Source organism: Xylocopa sonorina, chromosome 2 (genome assembly GCF_050948175.1).
Source record: "Xylocopa sonorina isolate GNS202 chromosome 2, iyXylSono1_principal, whole genome shotgun sequence".
Taxonomy (NCBI): Eukaryota; Metazoa; Arthropoda; class Insecta; order Hymenoptera; family Apidae; genus Xylocopa; species Xylocopa sonorina.
Window position 1 is genome coordinate 129,547 of NC_135194.1, and position 13,189 is coordinate 142,735.

Below are 13,189 nucleotides of genomic sequence, written 5' to 3' on the forward strand. Positions count from 1 at the left end.
TCTATGTTTCGTGGTAAGATATAATATTCATTGCGAAGTGTCATGTATACCTTGTATTCACTTCAAAAGAATGTAAATGCGACTATTGCTTGCTAGGAAATAGCGCTTTCAGATGTCTACGTATCGTAGCAATAGCGTTCTAATGCTACTACAATCGCGATATGACACCTCATTTATATGTTTCGTGATAAGATATAATATTCATTGCGAAGTGTCATGTACACCTCGTATTCACTTCAAAAGAATGTAAATGCGACACTTCCATGCTAGCAAATAGCGTCTGCAGATGTCTACGCGTCGAGGCAATAAGGTTTTAATGCTTCTTAAAACGCGATATCGCATCTCACTTCTATGATTCATGATGTGATATAATATTCATTGCGAAGTGTCATGTATACCTCGTATTCACATCAAAAGAATGTAAATGCGACTATTCCTTGCTATGATATAGCGCTTGCAGATGCCTACGTATCGTAGCAATAGAGTTCTAGTGCTGCTTATGTCGCGATATCGCATCTCATTTCTATGCTTCATGATAAGATATAATATTCATTGCGAATGGTCATGTATACCTTGTATTCACTTCAAAAGAATGTAAATGCGACTATTCCTTGCTAGGAAATAGCGTTTGCAGATGCCTACGTATCGTAGCAATAGAGTTCTAATGCCGCTTAGATCGCGATATCGCATCTCATTTCTATGTTTCGTGATAAGTTATAATATTCATTCCGAAGTGTCATGTAAACCTCGAATTCACTGCAAAAGAATGTAAATGCGACTATTGCTTGCTAGGAAATAGCGTTTGCAGATGTCTACGTATCGTAGCAATAGAGTTCTAATGCTTCTCAGAACGCGATATTGCCTCTCATTTCTATGTTTCCTCATAAGATATAATATTCATTGCGAAGTGTCACGTACACCTCGAATTCACTTCAAAAGAATGTAATTGCGACACTTCCATGCTAGGAAATAGCGTCTGCAGATGTCTACGCGTCGAGGCAATAGAGTTCTAATGCTTCTTAAAACGCGATATCGCATCTCACTTCTATGTCTCATGATAAGATATAATTTTCATTGCGAAGTGTCAAGTATACCTCGTATTCACTTAAAAAGAATGTAAATGCGACACTTCCTTGCTAGGGCAATGCGTTTGCAGATGCCTACGTATTGTAGCAATAGAGTTCTAATGCTTCTTAGATCGCGATATGGCATCTCATTTTTATGTTTCGTGATGAGTTATAATATTCATTCCGAAGTGTCATGTAAACCTCAAATTGATTTCAAAAGAATGTAAATGCGACTATTGCTTGCTAGGAAACAGCGTTTGCAGATGTCTCCGCATCGATGCCATAGAGTTTTAATGCTTCTTACAACGCGATATCGCATCTCATTTCTATGTTTCGTGATAAGATATAATATTCATTGCGAAGTGTCATGTATACCTCGTATTCACTTGAAAAGAATGTTAGTGCGACACTTCCATGCTAGGAAATAGCGTTTGTAGATGTCTCCGCATCAAGGCCATAGATTTCTAATGCTTCTTGGAACGCGATATCTCATCTCTCTCCTATGTTTCATGATAAGATATAATAATCATTGCGAAGTGTCATGTATACCTCATATTCACTTCGTAAGAATGTAAATGCGACTATTGCTTGCTAGGAAATAGCGTTTGCTGATGTCTCCGCATCGAGGCCATAGAGTTCTAATGCTTCCTAAAACGCGATATCGCATCTCTCTTCTATGTTTCACGATAAGATATAATGTTCCTTGCGAAGTGTCATGTATACCTCGTATTCACTTCAAATGAATGTAAATGCGACTATTCCTTGCTAGGAAATAGCGTTTGCAGATGTCGACGTATCGAAGCAATAGACTTCTAAAGCTTCTTAAATCGCGATATCGCATCTCATTTCTATGTTTCCTGATAAGATATAATATTCTTTGCGAGATGCCACGTATACCTCGCATTGACATCAAAAGAATGTAAGTGCAACACTTCCGTGCTAGGATGTAGCGTTTGCAGATGTCTCCGTATCGAGGCAATAGATTTCTAATGCTTCTTATTTCGCGATATCGCATATCATTTCTATGTTTCGTGATAAGGTATAGCATTCATTGTGAAGTGATGTGTATACCTCTTATTCACTTGAAACGTATGTAAATGCGACACTTCCTTGCTAGGAAATAGCGTTTGCAGTTGTCTTCATATCGAAGCAATTGAGTTCTAATTCTTCTTAAATCGCAATATCGCACCTCATCTCTATTTTCATGATAAGATATACTATTCGTTGTGCAGTGTTATGTATTCTCGTCTACACTTCAAAAGAATGTAAATGCGACACATACTTGCTAGGAAATAACGTTTGCAGATGTCTACGTACCGAAGCAATAGAGTTATAGTGCTTCATATATCGCGATATCGCATCTCATTTCTATGTTTCATGATAAGATATAGTATTCATTGTGCAATGTTATGTATACATCGCATTCACTTCAAGAGAATGTAAATGCGACACTTCCTTGCTTGGAAATAGAGCTTGCACATATATACGTATCGTAGCAATAAAGTTCTAATGCTTCTCAAAACGCGATATCGCATCTCATTTCGATGTCTCATGATCAGATATAATATTCATTGCGGATTGTCATGTATTCTCGTCTACACTTCAAAGGAATGTAAAGGCGACACTTCCTTGCTAGGAAATAGCGTTTGCAGATGACTACGTATCGTAGCAGTAGAGTTCTAACGCTTCTTAGAACGCGATATAGCATATCATTTCTATGTTTGATGATAAGATATAATATTCGTTGCGAAGTGTCATGTATAGCTCATATTCACTTCAAAAGGATGTAAATGCGACTATGTTTCGTAATAAGGCATAATATTCATTGTGGAATGTTATGTATACCTCGTATTCACTTCAAAAGAATGTAAATGCGACACTTCCTTGCTAGCAAATAACGTTTGCAGATGTCTACGTATCGAAGCAATAGAGTTCTAATGCTTCTTAAAGCGAGATATCGCATCGCATTACTATGTTTCATGATAAGATATAATATTCATTGCGAAGTCTCATGTATGCCTCCTATTCACTTCAAAAGAATGAAATTGCGACACTTCCTTGCTGGGAAATAGCATTTGCAGTTGTCTTCGTATCGTAGAAATAGAGTTCTGACACTTCATAAAACGCGATATCGCGTCTCATTTCTATGCTTTATGATAAGATCTATTATTCAATGCGAAGTGTCATGTATTCCTCGTATTCACTTCAAATGAATGTAAACGCGACTCTTCCTTGCTGGGAAATAGCGTTTGCAGATGTCTTCGTATCGTAGAAATAGAGTTCTGACACTACTTAAAACGCGATATCGCATCTCATTTCTATGTTTCATGATAAGATATAATATTCATTGCGAAGGGTCTTGTATGCCTCGTATTCACTTCAGAAAAATGTAAATGCGACACTTCCTTGCTAGGAAACAGCGTCTCCAGATATCTACGTATCGTAGCAATAGTGGCCTAAAACATCTTAAAACACGATATCGCATCTCAGTTCTATGTTTCACGATAAGATATATTATTCACTGCGATGTGTCATGTATACCACGCACACACTTCAAATGAGTGTAAATGCGACACTTTCTTGCTAGGAAACAGCGTTTGCAAATGTCTATGTATCGAAGCAATAGAGCTCTAATGCTTCTTAAAATGAGATATCGCATCCCATTACTACGTTTCATGATAAGATATAATATTCATTGCCATGTTTCACTTATACCTCGTATTCACTTCAAATGAATGTAAATGCGACACTTCCTTTCTAGGAAATAGCGTTTGCAGATATCTTCGTATCGTAGCAGTAGCGTTCTGACACTTCTTAAAACGCGATATCGCATCTCATTTCTATGTTTGATGATAAGATATAATATTCGTTGCGAAGTGTCATGTATACCTCGTATTCACTCCAAACGAATGTAAATGCGACACATCCTTGCTAGGAAATAGCGTACTCAGATGTCTACGTATCGTAGCAATAGAGTTCTAATGCTACTTAAATCGCGATATCGCATCTCATTCCTATGTTTCGTGATAAGATATAATATTCATTGCGAAGTGTCATGTATACCTCGCATTCACTTCAAAAGAATGTAAATGCGACTATTGCTTGCTAGGAAATAGCGTTTGCAGATGTCTACGTATAGTAGCAATAGAGTTCTAATGCTTCTCAAAACGCGATATCGCATCTCATTTCTATGTTTCCTGATAAGATATAATATTCATTGCGAAGTGTCATGTACACCTCGTATTCACTTCAAAAGAATGTAAATGCGACACTTCCATGCTAGGAAATAGCGTCTGCAGATTTCTACGCGTCGAGGCAGTAGAGTTCTAATGCTTCGTAAAACGCGATATCGCATTTCACTTCTATGTTTCATGATAAGATATAATATCCATTGCGAAGTGTCACGTATACCTCCTATTCACTCCAGACGAATGTAAATGCGACACTTCCTTGCTAGGAAATAGCGTCTGCAGATGTCTACGCATCGAGGCAATAGAGTTCTGATGCTTCTTAATACGCGATATCGCATCTCACTTCTATGTTTCATGATAAGATATAATATTCATTGCGAAGTGTCATGTACACCTCGTATTAACTTCAAAAGAATGTAAATGCGACACTTCCATGCAAGGAAATAGCGTCTGCAGATGTCTACGCGTCGAGGCAATAGAGTTCTAATGCTTCTTAAAACGCGATATCGCATCTCACTTCTATGTTTCATGATAAGATATAATATTCATTGCGAAGTGTCATGTATATCTCGTATTCACTCCAAACGTATATAAATGCGACACTTCCTTGCCAAGAAATAGCGTATTCAGATGCCTACGTATCGTAGCAATAGCGTTCTAATGCTACTTAAATCGCGATATCACATCTCATTTATATGTTTCGTGATAAGATATAATATTCATTGCGAAGTGTCATGTATACCTCGTATTCACTCCAAACGAATGTAAATGCGACACATCCTTGCTAGAAAATAGCGTACTCAGATGTCTACGTATCGTAGCAATAGAGTTCTAATGCTACTTAAATCGCGATATCGCATCTCATTCCTATGTTTCGTGATAAGATATAATATTCATTGCGAAGTGTCATGTATACCTCGCATTCACTTCAAAAGAATGTAAATGCGACTATTGCTTGCTAGGAAATAGCGTTTGCAGATGTCTACGTATAGTAGCAATAGAGTTCTAATGCTTCTCAAAACGCGATATCGCATCTCATTTCTATGTTTCCTGATAAGATATAATATTCATTGCGAAGTGTCATGTACACCTCGTATTCACTTCAAATGAATGTAAATGCGACTCTTCCATGCTAGGAAATAGCGTCTGCAGATTTCTACGCGTCGAGGCAATAGAGTTCTAATGCTTCGTAAAACGCGATATCGCATTTCACTTCTATGTTTCATGATAAGATATAATATCCATTGCGAAGTGTCATGTATACCTCGTATTCACTCCAAACGAATGTAAACGCGACACTTCCTTGCTAGGAAATAGCGTACTCAGATGTCTACGTATCGTAGCAATAGAGTTCTAATGCTACTTAAATCGCGATATCGCATCTCATTTCTATGTTTCATGATAAGATATAATATTCATTGCGAAGTGTCATGTACACCTGGTATTCACTTCAAAAGAATGTAAATGCGACACTTCCATGCTAGGAAATAGCGTCTGCAGATTTCTACGCGTCGAGGCAATAGAGTTCTAATGCTTCTTAAAACGCGATATCGCATTTCACTTCTATGTTTCATGATAAGATATAATATTCATTGCGAAGTGTCATGTATACCTCGTATTCACTCCAAACGTATATAAATGCGACACTTCCTTGCCAGGAAATAGCGTATTCAGATGCCTACGTATCGTAGCAATAGCGCTCTAATGCTACTTAAATCGCGATATCACATCTCATTTATATGTTTCGTGATAAGATATAATATTCATTGCGAAGTGTCATGTATACCTCGTATTCACTCCAAACGAATGTAAATGCGACACATCCTTGCTAGGAAATAGCGTACTCAGATGTCTACGTATCGTAGCAATAGAGTTCTAATGCTACTTAAATCGCGATATCGCATCCCATTCCTATGCTTCGTGATAAGATATAATATTCATTGCGAAGTGTCATGTATACCTCGCATTCACTTCAAAAGAATGTAAATGCGACTATTGCTTGCTAGGAAATAGCGTTTGCAGATGTCTACGCGTCGAGGCAATAGAGTTCTATTGCTTCTCAAAACGCGATATCGCATCTCATTTCTATGTTTCCTGATAAGATATAATATTCATTGCGAAGTGTCATGTATACCTCGTATTCACTCCAAAGGTATGTAAATGCGACACTTCCTTGCTAGGAAATAGCGTATTCAGATGTCTACGTATCGTAGCAATAGCGTTCTAATGCTACATAAATCGCGATATCACATCTCATTTATATGTTTCGTCATAAGATATAATATTCATTGCGAAGTGTCATGTCTACCTCGTATTCACCTCAAAAGAATGTAAGTGCGACACTTCCATGCTAGGAAATAGCGTTTGCAGATGTCTCCGCATCGAGGCCATAGAGTTCTAATGCTTCATAAAACGCGATATCGCATCTCCCTTCTATGTTTCATGATAAGATATAATATTCATTGCGAAGTGTCATGTATACCTCGTTTTCACTTCAAAAGAATGTGAGTGCGACACTTCCATGCCAGCAAATAGCGTTTTCAGATGTCTACGTATCGTAGCAGTAGCTTTCTAATGCTACTTAGATCGCGATATCACATCTCATTTGTATGTTTCGTGATAAGATATAATATGCATTGCGAAGTGTCATGTATACCTCGTATTCACTTCAAAAGAATGTAAGTGCGACACTTCCATACTCGGAAATAGCGTTTGCAGGTGTCTCCGCATCGAGGCCATAGAGTTCTAATGCTTCTTAAAACGCGATATAGCATCTCTCTTCTATGTTCCATGATAAGATATAATATTCATTGCTAAGTGAAATGTATACCTCGTATTCACTTCAAAAGAATGTAAGTGCGACACTTCCATGCTAGGAAATAGCGTCTGCAGATGTCTACACGTCGAGGCAATAGTGTTCTAATGCTTCTTAACGCGATATCGCACCTCACTTCTATGTTTCATGATAAGATATAATATTCATTGCGAAGTGTCATGTATACATCGTATTCACTCCAAACGTATGTAAATGCGACACTTCCTTGCTAGGAAATAGCGTATTCAGATGTCTACGTATCGTAGCAATAGAGCTCTAATTCTACTTAAATCGCGATTTCGCATCTCATTTCCATGTTTCGTGATAAGATATAATATTCATTGCAAAGTGTCATGTATAGCTGGTGTTCACTACAAAAGAACGTAAATGCGACACTTCCATGCTAGGAAATAGCGTCTGCAGATGTCTACGCGTCGAGGCAATAGAGTTCTAATGCTTCTTAAAACGCGATATCGCATCTCAATTCTATGTAACATGATAAGATATAATGTTCATTGCGAAGTGTCATGTATACCTCGTATTCACTTCAAAAGAATGTAAATGCGAATCTTCCTTCCTAGCAAATAGCGTTTGCAGTTGTCTACGTATCGTAGCAATAGAGTTCTAATGCTTCGCAAAACGCGATATCGCATCTCATTTCTATGCTTCGTGATAAGATACAATATTCATTGCGAAGTGTCAGGTACACCTTGTATTCACTACAAAAGTATGTAAACGCGACACTTCCATGCTAGGAAATAGCGTTTGCAGATGCCTACGTATCGTAGAAATAGAGTTCTAATGCTTCTTAAAACGCGATATCGCATCTCTCTTCTATATTTCATGACATGATATAATATTCATTGCGAAGTGTCATGTATACCTCGTATTCACTTCAAAAGAATGTAACAGCGAATCTCCCTTGCTAGGAAATAGCGTTTGCAGATGTCTACGTAGCGTAGCAATGGAGTTCTAATGCTTCGCAAAACGCGATATCGCATCTCATTTCTATGCTTCGTGATAAGATACAATATTCATTGCGAAGTGTCATGTACACCTCGTATTCACTACAAAGGTATGTAAACGCGACACTTCCATGCTAGGAAATAGCGTCTGCAGATGTCTACGCGTCGAGGCAATAGAGTTGTAATGCTTCTTAGAACGCGATATCGCATCCCTCTTCTATGTTTCGTGATAAGATATAATATTCATTGCGAAGTGTCATGTACACCTCGTATTCACTTCAAAAGAAAGTAAATGCGACTATTGCTTGCTAGCAAATAGCGTTTGCAGATGTCTACGTATCGTAACAATAGAGTTCTAATGCTGCTTAGATCGCGATATCGCATCTCATTTCTATGTTTCGTGATAAGTTATAATATTCATTCCGAAGTGTCATGTAAACCTCGAATTCATTTCAACAGAATGTAAATGCGACTATTGCCTGCTAGGAAATAGCGTTTGCAGATGTCTCCGCATAGAGGCCATAGACTTCTAATGCTTCTTAAAACGCGATATCGCATCCCTCTTCTGTGTTTCATTATAAGATATAATTTTCATTGCGAAGTGTCATGCATACCTCGTATTCACTACAAAAGAATGTAAATGCGACTACTGCTTGCTAGGGAATAGCGTTTGTAGATGTCTCCGCATCGAGACCGTAGACTTCTAATGCTTCTTAAAACGCGATATCGCATCCCTCCACTGTGTTTCATGATAAGATATAATATTCATTGCGAAGTGTCATGTATACCTCGTATTCACTTCGCACGAATATAAATGCGACTACCGCTTGCTAGGAAATAGCGTTTGCAGATGTCTACGCGTCGAGGCAATAGAGTTCTAATGCTTCTCAAAACGCGATATCGCATCTCATTTCTATGTTTCCTGATAAGATATAATATTCATTGCGAAGTGTCATGTATACCTCGTATTCACTCCAAAGGTATGTAAATGCGACACTTCCTTGCTAGGAAATAGCGTATTCAGATGTCTACGTATCGTAGCAATAGCGTTCTAATGCTACATAAATCGCGATATCACATCTCATTTATATGTTTCGTCATAAGATATAATATTCATTGCGAAGTGTCATGTCTACCTCGTATTCACCTCAAAAGAATGTAAGTGCGACACTTCCATGCTAGGAAATAGCGTTTGCAGATGTCTCCGCATCGAGGCCATAGAGTTCTAATGCTTCATAAAACGCGATATCGCATCTCCCTTCTATGTTTCATGATAAGATATAATATTCATTGCGAAGTGTCATGTATACCTCGTTTTCACTTCAAAAGAATGTGAGTGCGACACTTCCATGCCAGCAAATAGCGTTTTCAGATGTCTACGTATCGTAGCAGTAGCTTTCTAATGCTACTTAGATCGCGATATCACATCTCATTTGTATGTTTCGTGATAAGATATAATATGCATTGCGAAGTGTCATGTATACCTCGTATTCACTTCAAAAGAATGTAAGTGCGACACTTCCATACTCGGAAATAGCGTTTGCAGGTGTCTCCGCATCGAGGCCATAGAGTTCTAATGCTTCTTAAAACGCGATATAGCATCTCTCTTCTATGTTTCATGATAAGATATAATATTCATTGCTAAGTGAAATGTATACCTCGTATTCACTTCAAAAGAATGTAAGTGCGACACTTCCATGCTAGGAAATAGCGTCTGCAGATGTCTACGCGTCGAGGCAATAGAGTTCTAATGCTTCTTAAAACGCGATATCGCATCTCAATTCTATGTAACATGATAAGATATAATGTTCATTGCGAAGTGTCATGTATACCTCGTATTCACTTCAAAAGAATGTAAATGCGAATCTTCCTTCCTAGCAAATAGCGTTTGCAGTTGTCTACGTATCGTAGCAATAGAGCTCTAATTCTACTTAAATCGCGATTTCGCATCTCATTTCCATGTTTCGTGATAAGATATAATATTCATTGCAAAGTGTCATGTATAGCTGGTGTTCACTACAAAAGAACGTAAATGCGACACTTCCATGCTAGGAAATAGCGTCTGCAGATGTCTACGCGTCGAGGCAATAGAGTTCTAATGCTTCTTAAAACGCGATATCGCATCTCAATTCTATGTAACATGATAAGATATAATGTTCATTGCGAAGTGTCATGTATACCTCGTATTCACTTCAAAAGAATGTAAATGCGAATCTTCCTTCCTAGCAAATAGCGTTTGCAGTTGTCTACGTATCGTAGCAATAGAGTTCTAATGCTTCGCAAAACGCGATATCGCATCTCATTTCTATGCTTCGTGATAAGATACAATATTCATTGCGAAGTGTCAGGTACACCTTGTATTCACTACAAATGTATGTAAACGCGACACTTCCATGCTAGGAAATAGCGTTTGCAGATGCCTACGTATCGTAGAAATAGAGTTCTAATGCTTCTTAAAACGCGATATCGCATCTCTCTTCTATATTTCATGGCATGATATAATATTCATTGCGAAGTGTCATGTATACCTCGTATTCACTTCAAAAGAATGTAACAGCGAATCTCCCTTGCTAGGAAATAGCGTTTGCAGATGTCTACGTAGCGTAGCAATGGAGTTCTAATGCTTCGCAAAACGCGATATCGCATCTCATTTCTATGCTTCGTGATAAGATACAATATTCATTGCGAAGTGTCATGTACACCTCGTATTCACTACAAAGGTATGTAAACGCGACACTTCCATGCTAGGAAATAGCGTCTGCAGATGTCTACGCGTCGAGGCAATAGAGTTGTAATGCTTCTTAGAACGCGATATCGCATCCCTCTTCTATGTTTCGTGATAAGATATAATATTCATTGCGAAGTGTCATGTACACCTCGTATTCACTTCAAAAGAAAGTAAATGCGACTATTGCTTGCTAGCAAATAGCGTTTGCAGATGTCTACGTATCGTAACAATAGAGTTCTAATGCTGCTTAGATCGCGATATCGCATCTCATTTCTATGTTTCGTGATAAGTTATAATATTCATTCCGAAGTGTCATGTAAACCTCGAATTCATTTCAACAGAATGTAAATGCGACTATTGCCTGCTAGGAAATAGCGTTTGCAGATGTCTCCGCATAGAGGCCATAGACTTCTAATGCTTCTTAAAACGCGATATCGCATCCCTCTTCTGTGTTTCATTATAAGATATAATTTTCATTGCGAAGTGTCATGCATACCTCGTATTCACTACAAAAGAATGTAAATGCGACTACTGCTTGCTAGGGAATAGCGTTTGTAGATGTCTCCGCATCGAGACCGTAGACTTCTAATGCTTCTTAAAACGCGATATCGCATCCCTCCACTGTGTTTCATGATAAGATATAATATTCATTGCGAAGTGTCATGTATACCTCGTATTCACTTCGCACGAATATAAATGCGACTACCGCTTGCTAGGAAATAGCGTTTGCAGATGTCTACGCGTCGAGGCAATAGAGTTCTAATGCTTCTCAAAACGCGATATCGCATCTCATTTCTATGTTTCCTGATAAGATATAATATTCATTGCGAAGTGTCATGTATACCTCGTATTCACTCCAAAGGTATGTAAATGCGACACTTCCTTGCTAGGAAATAGCGTATTCAGATGTCTACGTATCGTAGCAATAGCGTTCTAATGCTACATAAATCGCGATATCACATCTCATTTATATGTTTCGTCATAAGATATAATATTCATTGCGAAGTGTCATGTCTACCTCGTATTCACCTCAAAAGAATGTAAGTGCGACACTTCCATGCTAGGAAATAGCGTTTGCAGATGTCTCCGCATCGAGGCCATAGAGTTCTAATGCTTCATAAAACGCGATATCGCATCTCCCTTCTATGTTTCATGATAAGATATAATATTCATTGCGAAGTGTCATGTATACCTCGTTTTCACTTCAAAAGAATGTGAGTGCGACACTTCCATGCCAGCAAATAGCGTTTTCAGATGTCTACGTATCGTAGCAGTAGCTTTCTAATGCTACTTAGATCGCGATATCACATCTCATTTGTATGTTTCGTGATAAGATATAATATGCATTGCGAAGTGTCATGTATACCTCGTATTCACTTCAAAAGAATGTAAGTGCGACACTTCCATACTCGGAAATAGCGTTTGCAGGTGTCTCCGCATCGAGGCCATAGAGTTCTAATGCTTCTTAAAACGCGATATAGCATCTCTCTTCTATGTTTCATGATAAGATATAATATTCATTGCTAAGTGAAATGTATACCTCGTATTCACTTCAAAAGAATGTAAGTGCGACACTTCCATGCTAGGAAATAGCGTCTGCAGATGTCTACGCGTCGAGGCAATAGAGTTCTAATGCTTCTTAAAACGCGATATCGCATCTCAATTCTATGTAACATGATAAGATATAATGTTCATTGCGAAGTGTCATGTATACCTCGTATTCACTTCAAAAGAATGTAAATGCGAATCTTCCTTCCTAGCAAATAGCGTTTGCAGTTGTCTACGTATCGTAGCAATAGAGTTCTAATGCTTCGCAAAACGCGATATCGCATCTCATTTCTATGCTTCGTGATAAGATACAATATTCATTGCGAAGTGTCAGGTACACCTTGTATTCACTACAAAAGTATGTAAACGCGACACTTCCATGCTAGGAAATAGCGTTTGCAGATGCCTACGTATCGTAGAAATAGAGTTCTAATGCTTCTTAAAACGCGATATCGCATCTCTCTTCTATATTTCATGACATGATATAATATTCATTGCGAAGTGTCATGTATACCTCGTATTCACTTCAAAAGAATGTAACAGCGAATCTCCCTTGCTAGGAAATAGCGTTTGCAGATGTCTACGTAGCGTAGCAATGGAGTTCTAATGCTTCGCAAAACGCGATATAGCATCTCATTTCTATGCTTCGTGATAAGATACAATATTCATTGCGAAGTGTCATGTACACCTCGTATTCACTACAAAGGTATGTAAACGCGACACTTCCATGCTAGGAAATAGCGTCTGCAGATGTCTACGCGTCGAGGCAATAGAGTTGTAATGCTTCTTAGAACGCGATATCGCATCCCTCTTCTATGTTTCGTGATAAGATATAATATTCATTGCGAAGTGTCATGTACACCTCGTATTCACTT